Source organism: Argiope bruennichi, chromosome 1, assembly GCF_947563725.1.
Source record: "Argiope bruennichi chromosome 1, qqArgBrue1.1, whole genome shotgun sequence".
In the NCBI taxonomy this organism is placed as follows: domain Eukaryota; kingdom Metazoa; phylum Arthropoda; class Arachnida; order Araneae; family Araneidae; genus Argiope; species Argiope bruennichi.
Window position 1 is genome coordinate 15,828,903 of NC_079151.1, and position 13,581 is coordinate 15,842,483.

At 31.1% G+C, this 13,581-nt stretch overlaps 1 protein-coding gene across 3 annotated transcripts in view; it reads right to left on the bottom strand.

Moving 5' to 3' along the window:
* LOC129971855 (uncharacterized) overlaps positions 1 to 13,581 on the bottom strand; it is a 219,883-nt gene that overhangs the window by 146,963 nt on the left and 59,339 nt on the right. The window lies entirely within an intron of this gene.

Here is a 13,581-nt window from a genome sequence, read left to right on the forward strand (position 1 = left end):
GCAAAACAATGAAGCGGTTAATCTACACTCATTTTCTTATGTTAAAACACTCAAAGACAAGTTATAAATCGATAATTTTTAAAATGACATTCAGATAATCATAATTTAAAATTTTAGGCTATTAAAAATAAAACTATTTTGTAAAAATTTTATATATTTCAATTGCACTATTCTTGAGAAATATTTTTTGAAGCACTGTCCATTTCTGAACTAATGAACCACCACTAATTTTAATTCTACTTTAAACTTAAAAATTGGTTAAGAAGACGCATTTATATTATAGCGAAAACACATTTAAGTACTTTTCTAAACGCTGATCAACCTTAAAGAGCTTCTTTTGTAAGCAAGGACTAAGCGCAGGTCTGATAAGAAAAAATTTATCTCCAGGAGTGCTAGAATAATATTTGCACAATTTGGGATACTCTCAATCCAGCAGCTTCAAAACACAGCTCTTTGCGCACATTTAAAATCGTTCTTTCTCTTCATTAAATGAATTCAAATTAATTTAAAGAATTTTATAAAAATAGTAAATGTTTTCACTTATAGAAAAAAAAAATATTCAAATCCAATTAGTTCAATAAAAACAATTCATTATATGATTTGAAAAAATTGTTAAGTGCGCTTCAGATTACTTCAATCAATTTTCAACTAGATAATTTGCATGAATGATAATGATAAATTCAAGACTTTTATTTCAAGGTAATGTACTTCCACACTCTCCTTGATTGAATTCGATCAATATTTACGAAGCCTTCGTTTAGGTATCATGACATGTAAATTACACTTAGAGGCAAGAACCAGATAAGTAAGTAGGATCTAAGTGTATGAAAACAACAAAAAATAGCTCTGCTGATAGGTCTTAAAACGAAAAAAAAAAAAAAAAATCAAATAATCACAAAAATAAACATTCTTTTTGCCTGATATATAATAGTTCATCTCTGCTACTATTATTTACATTTCAAGAAAATCTCAGGTGCGATTACTTTCATTGGTTACCTATGGCGAACATAATAATTCTATATATTATATGTTCTTTCATAAAACAGGGCGGTTGATTTATTGCAGCTGCAGATGGGGAGCGTCCTTCCGATGATTTAAGAAATCACTTTCGTTTTTACAATCTTTCCATACAAAAAATTCGACTATCTCAGTTAAGTCTGCAACAACTCTTAGTCGCCCATTGTAGTAATCTTTCTTTCAGTCAGTAGAATATATTTGAATATCTGTGTTTAAGTATTTTTTAAATTCACACCATACGGCAGAATCAAACAAAATTTGCATTACGTGTTCTTTGAGGCACAGAAAGATTAATTGCGCTATTAAAAATTTCGAATCCCCTTAAAATGAGTGAAAGAGGAGTAGATGGATTTTAAAGTTTCTTTTACCACAACTTTGGAATACATCATGGTATAACAATTTTTTTTACACCATCTTAAAATACAGCAGATTTTCGATAAAATAAGTAATGTTTCTGTATAAATATTTTTTAATTTTAACTTTTCAGCAATGCTGCTCTTTAAATTAGAGTTAAATATTTTAAGACCATAAAGGATTGAATATTTTATTAAGAAACTGTAGGACGTAAATGTATATGTACTTTGTTTTCCCCTTATATATACAGTCGCTACAAGCCAAACTCGGACACCACAGGAAAAATATTTGCTCTGCCAAAATATTTTAGCTAAAATAAATTAGGAAAAGATTTTTTTTTTGACAGTGAATGTATTGTACAATTGAAAACAAAGTCAAATAGCACCAATTCATAAATTATAATTAAAAATTTAGTCATAAAATTATGATTTGGGCAAAAGAGTCCGTAGGCCAAACTCGGACATCTCACAATTAAGCACAAAATAGTTGCAACTTATTGGGTAAAAATTACTTCCACTTTTACGATTAATGTTATAATTCTTCAGGAAAACTTTCCAATTGTGTTATTTTCATTTATTGTGGAATTAAATAATAATTTAATTAAAATATCAGGGCAAAGAGGTCAAACGAGCATTGAGGTAAGAAAATTGGTCATATATTGAAATTGAGAATATATGGGAAAATTGGTCCCACAGAAGTCATTCAACGTTTAATGACATCATAAAATGCTTTAAAACCAATAATCAGGTAGAAAATATGCCTAAGCCAGCCCACAATAAGATTTTCAAAGAAGCAGATGATCGATATTTAATCAGAAAAGTAAAAGCAAATCCGTTTCTGAGAGCACCATACCCATCTATTATTGCTGAAAAGGAATTAGGAAAAAAATTTAGCCCATGAGCAATATAAAAATGTGCACCATAAGGCAGATCTCAATGGGGGAAAAATCAGATAAAAGCTTTTCATAAGAAAGCGAAATCAGACTAAGATTTAAATTCGCAAAATAAGGACTTAAATTCGCAAGGAACATAAAAACAAGGATTTTTCTTATTGGAAAAATGTCTGGAAAATTTACTGGTGAGAGCAAATTCGTTATTTTTGAACCCGATGGCAAGCCTTGCGCTGGAGAAAATCGGAGAAATTTCGCACAAAAAAAATTTGTAAGCAACTGTGAAGCATGGTGGTGGATCAGTATTGGTCAGGGGCTCGAATTCAACTACTGGATGAGGAACCCTGTATTTTATTGAAGGGAGAATGGATCAGAATGTATACCTCGACATTTTAAAGAAAAATTTTCGATAATGTGTGCTAAAACTTTCTCTTGCCAACAACTGGCGATTTTATCAGGATAATGATTCGAAACATAATGCTTATCGAGTGCGTTCCTGGTTTCTATATAATTGTTCCCTCGTCATGGACACTCCACCCCAAAGCCCCGATATAAATTCCATCGAAAAGTTATTGAAATACATGAAGAAAAAAGTCTGGAAAAACACCATTTCCTGTAAAGATGAATTGAAAAAAGTATTTTTGCAGGAATGAAAAAATATTGAAATTAATTTTTGTGAAAAAAATTAATTTATGCGTAAATGTCTTAAAATGGTTATAAAAACAAAGGACTTACATATAAAACAATTATTCATTTGAAATATTTACTAGTTTTTAAAATTTTCTTATTCGTCCGAGTTTGGCTTGTGCATTATTTTTTCTTTTATTTTGCTTATTGCCATAATTTCTGGTTAAAATGAATTAATTTATAATTTTTGTTATTTGCTTTTATAATTGCAATAAATATGCTATTGAAAATTCATTTAATTAAATTTCTTATCATTTTTAGTTTACAAATTTTGATTGTATTAGTATCTTTTCTTTGATGTCCGAGTTTGGCTTGGAGCGACTGTACATTGAACAAATAAAGCAGGTGGAATCATGAACGAATACAGCGACTAGTTGAAACATAAGATTAACATTTCCGAGGATTGAATGCAAGAGGAAAATAATTTGAACTCGTATTGCATGGTTAGAGATCAAGACGCAAATCAATTCGTAAGCACATAAAAAACAAAGTAAACAATAGAAAAACGACGTATTTTTCCAGGTCAACTGATTGGTCAACTGATCTAGTAGCAATTACATAGTTTAAATAACATTTAGGATTCGCAAATATGGAATGCATTCAAATGTTCCCGAGAGATTCTACACCGGACAGGCAAATATATTGTCTCATTTAATCACACACCGAATTCCCTGACTTTCATTAGCTTCAAATAAAATTCACACTTCATCTCAAATATCATAATGAGCATAAAAGACTAACCTAATTCATTTCGTTTTGAAAAAAAATATCGGAATAATAAAAAAAGGTAAAAGTAAAGAAGTAAATTTGCTAGATACTATATATACGACAAAAGCTGCAATTTGTTTTCAAAATAAAATCTACGTGGCGCTTTTGAAGTATATCAAATGAATTAATTCTACTCCACAGTCAGTACGAAGAATATCGATTCGTACAATATTCACAAATGTGTGCACAATCAACAATGCAAACACATTCCAAGTTTGAACATATATCAACTTTATTGCTGAACTCGTAACTTTTGGCGACTCACTGGTCTGCTAGGGATACTGTTATATTTAAATGCAAGTAAATAGTTTAGATTTATTTTCATGACTGCAATTTCACCAAATTCACAGCCATTAAAGCTGTGTTATTTTCATGGTCTTACTTCAACTCTTTCTATTGCGTACAAGAATCTTTATAATGGAGACCCATCCCATGACATCACTGCTCAAATACAAATGCGCGATTGATCCACCTTCTGAATCTAGCGATACAGTATCTTCGTTTTTTTGTCTTGTAATCTACACAGATATTAAAGAACATTCTTCTTCTTTAGCTTTAAACAGTGGAAAATCCCACGATTCAGTATTTGGTGGGACAATGAAAACCTTTTAAATCTGAGGGCGACAATGTAATCCATTGCTGAAAATTAGAAAAAAAGTATTCTTAAAAAAATTGCTACAATCCAATAAAAAGAATTTTTTTTTTTAAATTTTGAAATGATACAAAATTTTTGTGCAATAATAATTTTGGATGATATCGAGGAAAAAAAACGGCAAAATTCAGCTTCATTTTTAATTAAAATTTAATTAAATTCAAAAAAATCTTTACGAGGTACACATTTCAATTCTTCAAGAATATTGGGCAAATTTAGAGACAATAGGCTACTAATACACAAACATATCTTTATGATTAGTACAGATGCTGAATATGAATGATATATTGCTCGTTTTTGGTTTTCAGGTAAATGTAATCTTTATTAATATTTAACTTAATTATGTTTTTGCGTTTCAGTACGTATTAAATTCATGATTACGCTGTGATAATAATAGCTCATAACTAAGAAATCTTCGTTTCCGCAATATTTAAATACTTGTTCTCTCCATGCTTTCATCCCCTCTGGGTAGGTCGGTTGGTGAAAGAAATACTTAAGTAGATGATTGAGTAAATGGAACACTTTCTAGGTTGTGGACTAATCCGAATACTATTGGTGGAATAATCAGATCAGATTTGCAAGGGACAAATTGTTTGGAGTTTTCTGCTTCCTGCCAGTTTTAGAACACGAAAAGATAAATAACAAAAATGTGAAAGATAAAGGCAAAATTCTTTGCATAATAGCTTAAAGCAATGCAAACTTTCCTTTGTTTGGATAATAAGAAATAACAAAATAGATACAACAATTAGCAGAAATTAACTCATTTCTTTATTTTTGTTTCGTTTTACTTTGTTTAAAACGGGTGACAAGTGAGAGGATGGAAGTACCTGCCAGTACCAGTTAACAGTCTATAAAATTATCAGTGTTTGCGGAGCATTAATAAAAAAATTTGCACGATTTAGCTGTAATTTAAAAAAAAAATATTTCTTGTTTCAGCAATTGGCTTGAGGATTTCAGGTGAATATCGAAGTTGACAAGAGATGGATGTTAGTATATTAAATGGAAGAGCAGCTATGTGTGACGAGCTATTAAAGTGCGATGACCGTTTCTCATACAAAATACTTCGGGTATGCTGAAAAAGCCCAAAAATGACGTGCCAAATAGTACGTACGCATCCATCAGCGTTTACGAAACGATGGTCAAAAGTTTCACAATTAAAAAAAAATATTTATTTAGTAACCTAATCTTACCTAATTTAAGTACAATTGTAATGGAATTTTTAATTCCTTCTATTAAACGAAATAAATTTATATAACCCGGCATTTTTGCATGATAATCACCTTGAAAGGCTCTTTCTTGCAAAGACCCGCAATATTGTTTTATTCGTCCACTTATCTATCACAGATGCACCACGAAACAATTCCCAGAGCTAATTTGTCATCATTCATGAGACCAGGAATACATACAGCACTCCAAAAATAATGCATCATTTCCTGTTTGCAAGCAATCCATAGAGGGTCTTGATTCAGGCGACAGGCCAAAAAAATTACAAAAAAATAGTTAAAATAAAATTACAGCAAACGGAATATGTATAAAAATACAGAAAAGCAGCATAAAAATGGCAAAGAATTCAAAAGACAAAGCAAGTGTATATTTATAAATTATTTGAACAATATCAAGTTAAAGCATAAATGTCAGTGGTTTAATTTTTAAAACATCAGAAAAAATGATATTAAATACATAACATTAAAACAAAATCATTCAATATGTAATGTTGAAAGAATGATACAAAAGAAAATGGGCAAAAGACGCAAAAATAAATCAAATATATATATACAGTTACCATATACTATCTAACGAAAAGTGTCAATAAATGTATAAAAGTAAATAGTCATATGTTTAGAGACAAAATTGCAGCGTTTTAATGAAAAAGAATACGCAGACCGCCCGAAATTCAATAATCAAATTCTATGCTCTGAAATCTTATGTACACCTCTTCAGATTCTTGAATTTTCTGGAGAATTTCTCCCCCCCCCCTTTCTTTTAGAATTAAAAAATGAGTAAATGAGAAAATTAAAGATAAGTAAAAAAACCCGCATAAAATATCTATAGTTATCTGAAATTTTAAAGACCGTTTCCTTAAAGTTGTGGATTGATTTATTGCATTTCTTACTACCTGAAAATATGAAATCAAACAATGCACAGAATTTCGCGTTCATTTTACAAAATCCAACTGTTCTAGCGAATAATAGCTGAAGAAACTTTGTTCTATCTCTTTTTTCCAATGTTAAATTTCGTAGTAAATTACCAACTTAGCTACATAACCGAATTCAAGCTTAAGTCCAAGAAGCTGCATTCTATCATTAGGAATCAGTGGTCTGTAAGGAGTTAATAATTGACAAATAAGAGTTCAAAACAAAGCAAATACATATTCCATGTGATTGTGATAATCTCTACGATGAAAGTTTTAGTACGGCTCTTCAAAGACAATATTAAAATCAGCCGTGGCAATAAGAAATAAACATTTCACAGAATAAACACTCAATTATTCGTTGTCACAATCCATTTTTAAAAAAATACAATCCTGAATTAAAAAAGGACGTTTTCATTTTCACGCAGACACACATTCATATAAAACTGGCTCATTTTAATTGTAAACGTAAAAAAAATCTACTTTTATTCAGTCATATTACAGTCATTTAGGCTCCAAATAAAATAAAAATTTTTTTATCATTTTTCAATTATTTTCGAATTAGCTGAAAAATTCGTTTATTCTCGATTGTATCATTTTCATTCGCCCCATCATTCAAAATTTACTTCATTAAACCAACAATTGAGGTTAATATATAATTAATCGTAAGACAACAAGAATTTGAAATGCATGTCTAATCTTTTCACAACAACTTAATCTATAACAACTTGAAAAGAGTTGTGGCCAACAAAATAAATTACTTTCAAAACAGCCGATACAGTAACTATTGAAAACAATGAATTGCGTTCAATTCATGACGGCCTGATAAAACAAGTCAAAACGCAATTATGGTAGTTAAAAGAAAGAAATTAAATAAAAAAAAGCTGCGACACGCGCCAGGCATCTGCACGATCTAATTACTGTTTTGTCACTCTTAATGCGAAACGGATCCTTCTCGAGGGGCGGAGTACCGAAAGAGGGAGGCGTGTTGCCGCCAAGGTCACTTCCTTCAAGACCCTGGGTCCCCATTATCCTCCAAATTACATTTCCATCCGGAATGTTTTGGAAAGAAACGGCGCGAAACAAAATCGAATCGTACTTTTTTTTTTTTTTTTCTGTCTTGATGATCAGCAAGTGATTTTTTTTTTTTTCATTGATGATAAGGAAACAAGGAAGAAATTAAGCCTCATTTTTTTCGTCTTCACACTTTTACACGTAGGAAACACGGTCCAGTGAAAAGATTATATATGAAATGACCTGCATACCACGTTGATTGCAGTGCTAAGACGTGTTCAAAATGTAGCTATTAAACTTACGAAGAAGTCATTTTTTTAACAGTTAATCAAGAAGAAAATGAATGGGAAAAAAGATCTATTCGATATTTTTTTTATTATTATTATTGAAGGTAGCACAACAGCTCATCACACAACAAATTGGTACGTCGCAATTTACACATTAGAGAATTCTTATTCCATAAAGGTAGGTCATCTTTAGTGACTTGATTCATATTCTTTAAATTTCTGAAGGAAATAGGGCCAAGTATGAGATTCGATTCTATACGCAATAACGATTTCATACAACGCAGAGATCATTTGAAGGAAAAAAAAAAGAAACTTTGGAATTTTTTAGAAGAGAGGGTGAAAAATGCATTGTATCTTAGGTTATTAAAGTTCCACTAGGTTCAAAAGACTAATATCTGATTCAGAAATTCTACAATTTCAAGCAATTAGTCCTCATAATCTATTCGATATTGCACACATATTGAGGATCATGGTATTAAGTTTTCCAAAAAGCTTACAGTAAAAATACTAAAAGGTTAGATTTATATAGAAAATAAACCAAAGCACACAAAAAAAGTAGAAAGAACATTTAAGGTTATATTTAAAAATAATAAAATAAATTATTCCAAAAAGATTTATCCAATCTTATATGTTTAAAACAAATCCATTTAAAACTTTTTTTGATGAAAAATTATATTATCATCGTCGATTAACCAGTTAAAGGCATTTGATGAACCTATAGCAAATTTATTTTAATTTACCTCTACTTAGGTGCGTTTGATTTTTCAAAGAACTTGTATAGGTTGTACTCATTATATTCATAGTGTAATAATTCAATATAATTCAATGTAAAAACAAATTTTTACCAGTTGTAATAATTTTATTAAGAGGCATGAAACATTTAGCGGAATTAAAATTATAAATTCATCTTCAAAAGTGAAAGTAAGATATCATAATTGTTTAGTTCGATACATTTTTAACTTTAATGTTATAAGGGCAACTTTCCGAGCATTATTTTTATATTATTGTGTAAAAGGATAATAATATATAATAATTAAGGATATAATAATAATCATAAAGCATAATAATGTACCAACATTTGTGCATTCAGAATAGATTATTATAGAGTTAAAGAACAAGAAATTAGGAAAATACAAATTACAAGTTATACACAAAAATCTGTGTTCCTATAATTATTGTAGTTGAAGGATTGAACCATTCCATTTAATTATCAGATAGAAATTCCACTTCACTTGCACTCAGCGATGCAAATTAGACAGTGACGTCATGAATGCTTGCCTTTGAAGTAACTATACTGCAATTGTAACCACATAAGCGCATTCTCCAAGTTCATTTATATGCATATAAACCGAAAATAAAATTTAGCGGCTCAAAAATTGGGCTGTGAGTGGTGGAAATGCATCATTTCAATTGCGATGTCCTAATAAATGAAGCAATAATAAATTACTATCATCCAATGTTTTTGGCAGATGTTTTTTTATAACATTTTTATTACAATATTTTGTCATGATCCTAAAGCAGAAATAAAGTTTTAAAAATTAATTTAAATACCAAACGTCAATAACAAACTTTAAAATCAGTATTGCAACAATTACTATTGCAATAACAAAATTATAAAATCTTTTAAATAAAGGCGATTTTTCAATTGCTTAGTTACGAATATTGAAGCCTCTGAAGACGAGTTTCGTTAGATAAATCCTCCATTAGTTGCAAAATTTAATAAAAACTCACTATGGCACGGCAATTTTTTTTTTCCAAACACGCCTCATATGACAATCCACGAAATTTCACACTAAAAGTAGTCTTTCTCTGAAGCGGAATTCTTTTTGCTGCAAAACCAGGATGGCAGTCTTTTGCGACAAAACTGCACAATAATCGGTTTCGGTTTCGCATAATAATTCGTTTTTAATGGCGACCAGGAAAGCGTCAAGAAAAAATTTCGCCAAATTATAAAAATAAACTTAAGTGCATTAAATCACATGCTATAATTTGACGATTGAAATTTTCCAAATTTGGGAAATTTTTCTTAACGCTTTTTAGTCATCGTTACAACCAACAAGTAGCCAATGATCTTAAGTCTAGGCAATAACTGCGACCAATGATTCATTTTTTTTATTTGTTTGGTAACAATTGATTTATTTGGACAGTGAACAACAGTCGAGCCGCTCCTTCTCTTCAAACTGCTACATCGTATTCGCCAGATGACTTCAAAATTCCAAAAATTTAAACTGTACATGGACTGATTTTTTTGGTGAAATAGGATTTCGAACAACTAACTTTCTGATGCCATAACCAAAATATCGAAACACTTGAAGAATCCAAAGATGGAAAGAATTTGAAAGTCTCTGAAGTTACTTAATTTTAATATCAACTTTATATCAACTTTAATATCTTTAATATCAACCAACATAGTTTTGAAAATCTTCACAAATAAAGGAGTTAGAACCTGTAATTAATTCCATGAGTTGCTCATTTATGTAATCTTCTGAAAAGGCGCCACTTTTTGTTTTGGACATTTATCGCTCTTTACATCTGTTTAAGAACGGAAAGAACACCGATATACTTAAGTTTGTCCAGGAGATTGTCTTTTAAGTTCATTACTACTTCAATACAGACTTAAATATCAAACATTCTGCGATTCCTTTCGCGTGACTAACATGCCAGTGCTAGCTCAAGACTTGAATGTTGATACCATATTAAGAACCACTTTTCATTTCACGACACTTTCAGCTAACACGTTAATTGCAGTTTTTTTTCATATAATTACTGTCATGACTCACGACTAATATTCGGACCATTTATCTATATGAGCCTGTTTCAGGTTCACGCCATAGATGGCGTTCTGTCGCGTGAGAAATTTTTGTTCATTCGTTTTATATCTTAACGTTCAGTTGAAGAACGGTATTCTGTGTTCGAGACCTAGCACTTAATGATAGTATTGAGAGAGGTGTCCTAATCTGTGATAGTCAACTTGAAGTGGCACAAATCGTGCATGAAAATAAAATAGTGTTAACAAGACAAGAGTTTTTATTTGAAGAGATTTACAGAGCCCTTCTTTGCTATCTCATAATTATAATAGAAAAAGGAATTATCTAATTAAATCGATTTTTTGCAATACAATTAGTTATGGAACAGGTCAGCCACACCGCAGTCAACGTGTCAATATCTAATAAGATCTTTCTTTAGGAATATAGCAAGATTTCGATTAATCGCGGTTATTCCAGGACAAAATCTTCTTAAACTTCAATCACACGAAAAAAGATGTTTTAACACATACAAAACAAAAGCAATTTAGCGATTGTTTTTCTAAAATTGTCAACCAACAGACTGGCAAGTACAGAAATTTACTGTTTACTGTCATAATCGTAAAAGTAAGATTGTACTGTTCATAAAATTTGTTCGAAACCAATTTCGTATTGATGTGTTGTTGTTTTCGGCTACTTTTGAATCATCCGCGATTACCGTACCATCCATTTTCCGAGTATAATCGGCAGTTTCCTATGCATTATATTAATTCAACTAAAACTCCAATGGCAACTTGAGATATTTATAATTTCTCGTACTTTTTGAATCGAAATATAATCCCTGCAAATGACGTAAAGAAGTTTAAAAATGATAAATGGATGCATATATGGCACCATAGCCAAGACAGAAAAATTTTTTACACATTGGCATTTCAAGTCTGGACACACACTTTTACAATGTATACCTCCATACCTCACATTTAAAATGCAACAGAGTTAATAATCGAAAATAAGGAAATAAAAATATAAAAGGCTGACCTTCATCTACAAGTCTCATAAATCTCAAATGACTTAAATTTAGGTCAGATTACCGAGTATCATGATTCAAACTACGTTAATAAAACTGAAAATCTTAGGTTTAATGCACTGTAAGACATAGAAATCCAGAACAATGCAAGCACTCAAATTCTCTCCAACATCGTGAGACGAGAAAAGAGAGCGGCCTCGCCTCTAAGGTGAGAGAAGTTCACCTGACGAGATGATGGACGAAGAAGTGCTTCTGACACGGGATCAAAGTCGTGACCGAATGCGCTTCTCTTTATTATAAAAAGAAATTTTATTTATAGAAGGAGCGTCCCTTTTTCATCGGCAACCCCAAAAGCAAAAAAGATTGAAAAGTCTCGTTTACTTGACCTTAATCTCTAAAGATGAAGAAAGCGAGCTTAAATGTCTAGAATTGGCTTCTAACGCAGAAAATGTAGATAAGTGTAAATATTTTAAATGCGTATTTAAAAACATTTAACGCTCTATTTATGTTTGTCACTGACAGTCAAAATTTGATTAAAAAAGTAAAAAATCAGTGCAGAGCTAAGGCAGAAGGAAAAACGATACCAGATTAAACTTGGAGAGAGCTGATTTAGAGGAAACGTAAATGAAATAGAACTATCTTAACCACTTGTGATACAAGAAATTCACTGGTGTGCGTGGCAAAACAATTCACTGAAACTCGCAACGAGGCTACACAAATACTCCATACGAGGATACTTTATAGAAATCTGAAAAAGATTTGTATCTTCTAGAAGATATACATCTTTTGACCTAAGACTAAGAATTTTCTGTATCTCCTGTAAACTAGGTTCCGACAAACAATCTCAGTTCAATGAGTCGCGAACCCCAATTTTACTTTCTCTTATGCGTAGTATAGAGAAAGTATAGTAGTTGTAAAAAAAAATTTAAAAAAAAATGAAATTTTGACGAATCTTCACCTTTTAAGGCCTTCCTGAGTCCGAAAAACACATTTTTGAAAAATGTCGTCTCTCTATAACAAAGGCAACTCAAAAATGCTTACCCCAAATTTGCAAATTTCTATCAAATTTTAAGTAAAATCTGCTATGAAGAGTTCACTCAAAATCCCCAGTCCGGCTGCTCAAATTTAAATTAACACAATAATTACAAAGCGAAAAGAGCTAGATAGATAAAATTTGATGCACAGATTTAAGTTCTATAGTGTATATATACATCTGTCAAAGTTTGAGCCAAAACCACCAAAGGACTGACTGTCTGTCGGTTTGTACTATCAGAAATGCAATAATTCCAAAACGCAATGACTTAAATATATCAAATTTAGTACGAGATTTTGGGACTACAAGTGCCATTTTGTGTCAAATCCGTTCCAATCGGTTGAGAAAAATGTGTAATGTACAGATTAGATTTTCGGATACCATTAACGGCATGCCAGGGATTAATTGCAAAATAACTCGCCAAGGATGACAGATTAAGTAAAAATTCTAAATTCATGCCAAAAGTCAATATTTCGCAACTATTGTACGCCAATCCCATTCAAGGCGTTCTTTGGCAATACAATTTTATCTAAGAATAAAGAGAGTTTTGGGGAAAAGTAGGGGAATACTTGGTTTGTCGTGTAAACTTCCAAATTAATAAGCGAAAGCTTAGTCAAACAAATATAAATTTCCAGATTTTGAAATGTCTTTACAATCATTCTTCTTCGATTCAATGGATCCGCAAAATCGTGTCCATAGTCTGATTGTGATCACAAAACCAAGACTGCAGTGAAAATACCAAGTTATATTAACACGTTCGTTACCCAGGAATCATTCCTGCGATTCGGAGTACTTTCTAATAAGACAGCTTAGTTCTAATAAAGAGAATAATTAGATGTTAAGTGTGAATCATAGGCGATGCACATGGTAAACAAAAGGACAAAACATGGATATGTAAAATAAACAGAGGCATGTTCTACTTTGATCACGAATGAAAACTTTTGTTGTTACTCAAATATGGGCGATACGATACTAAAC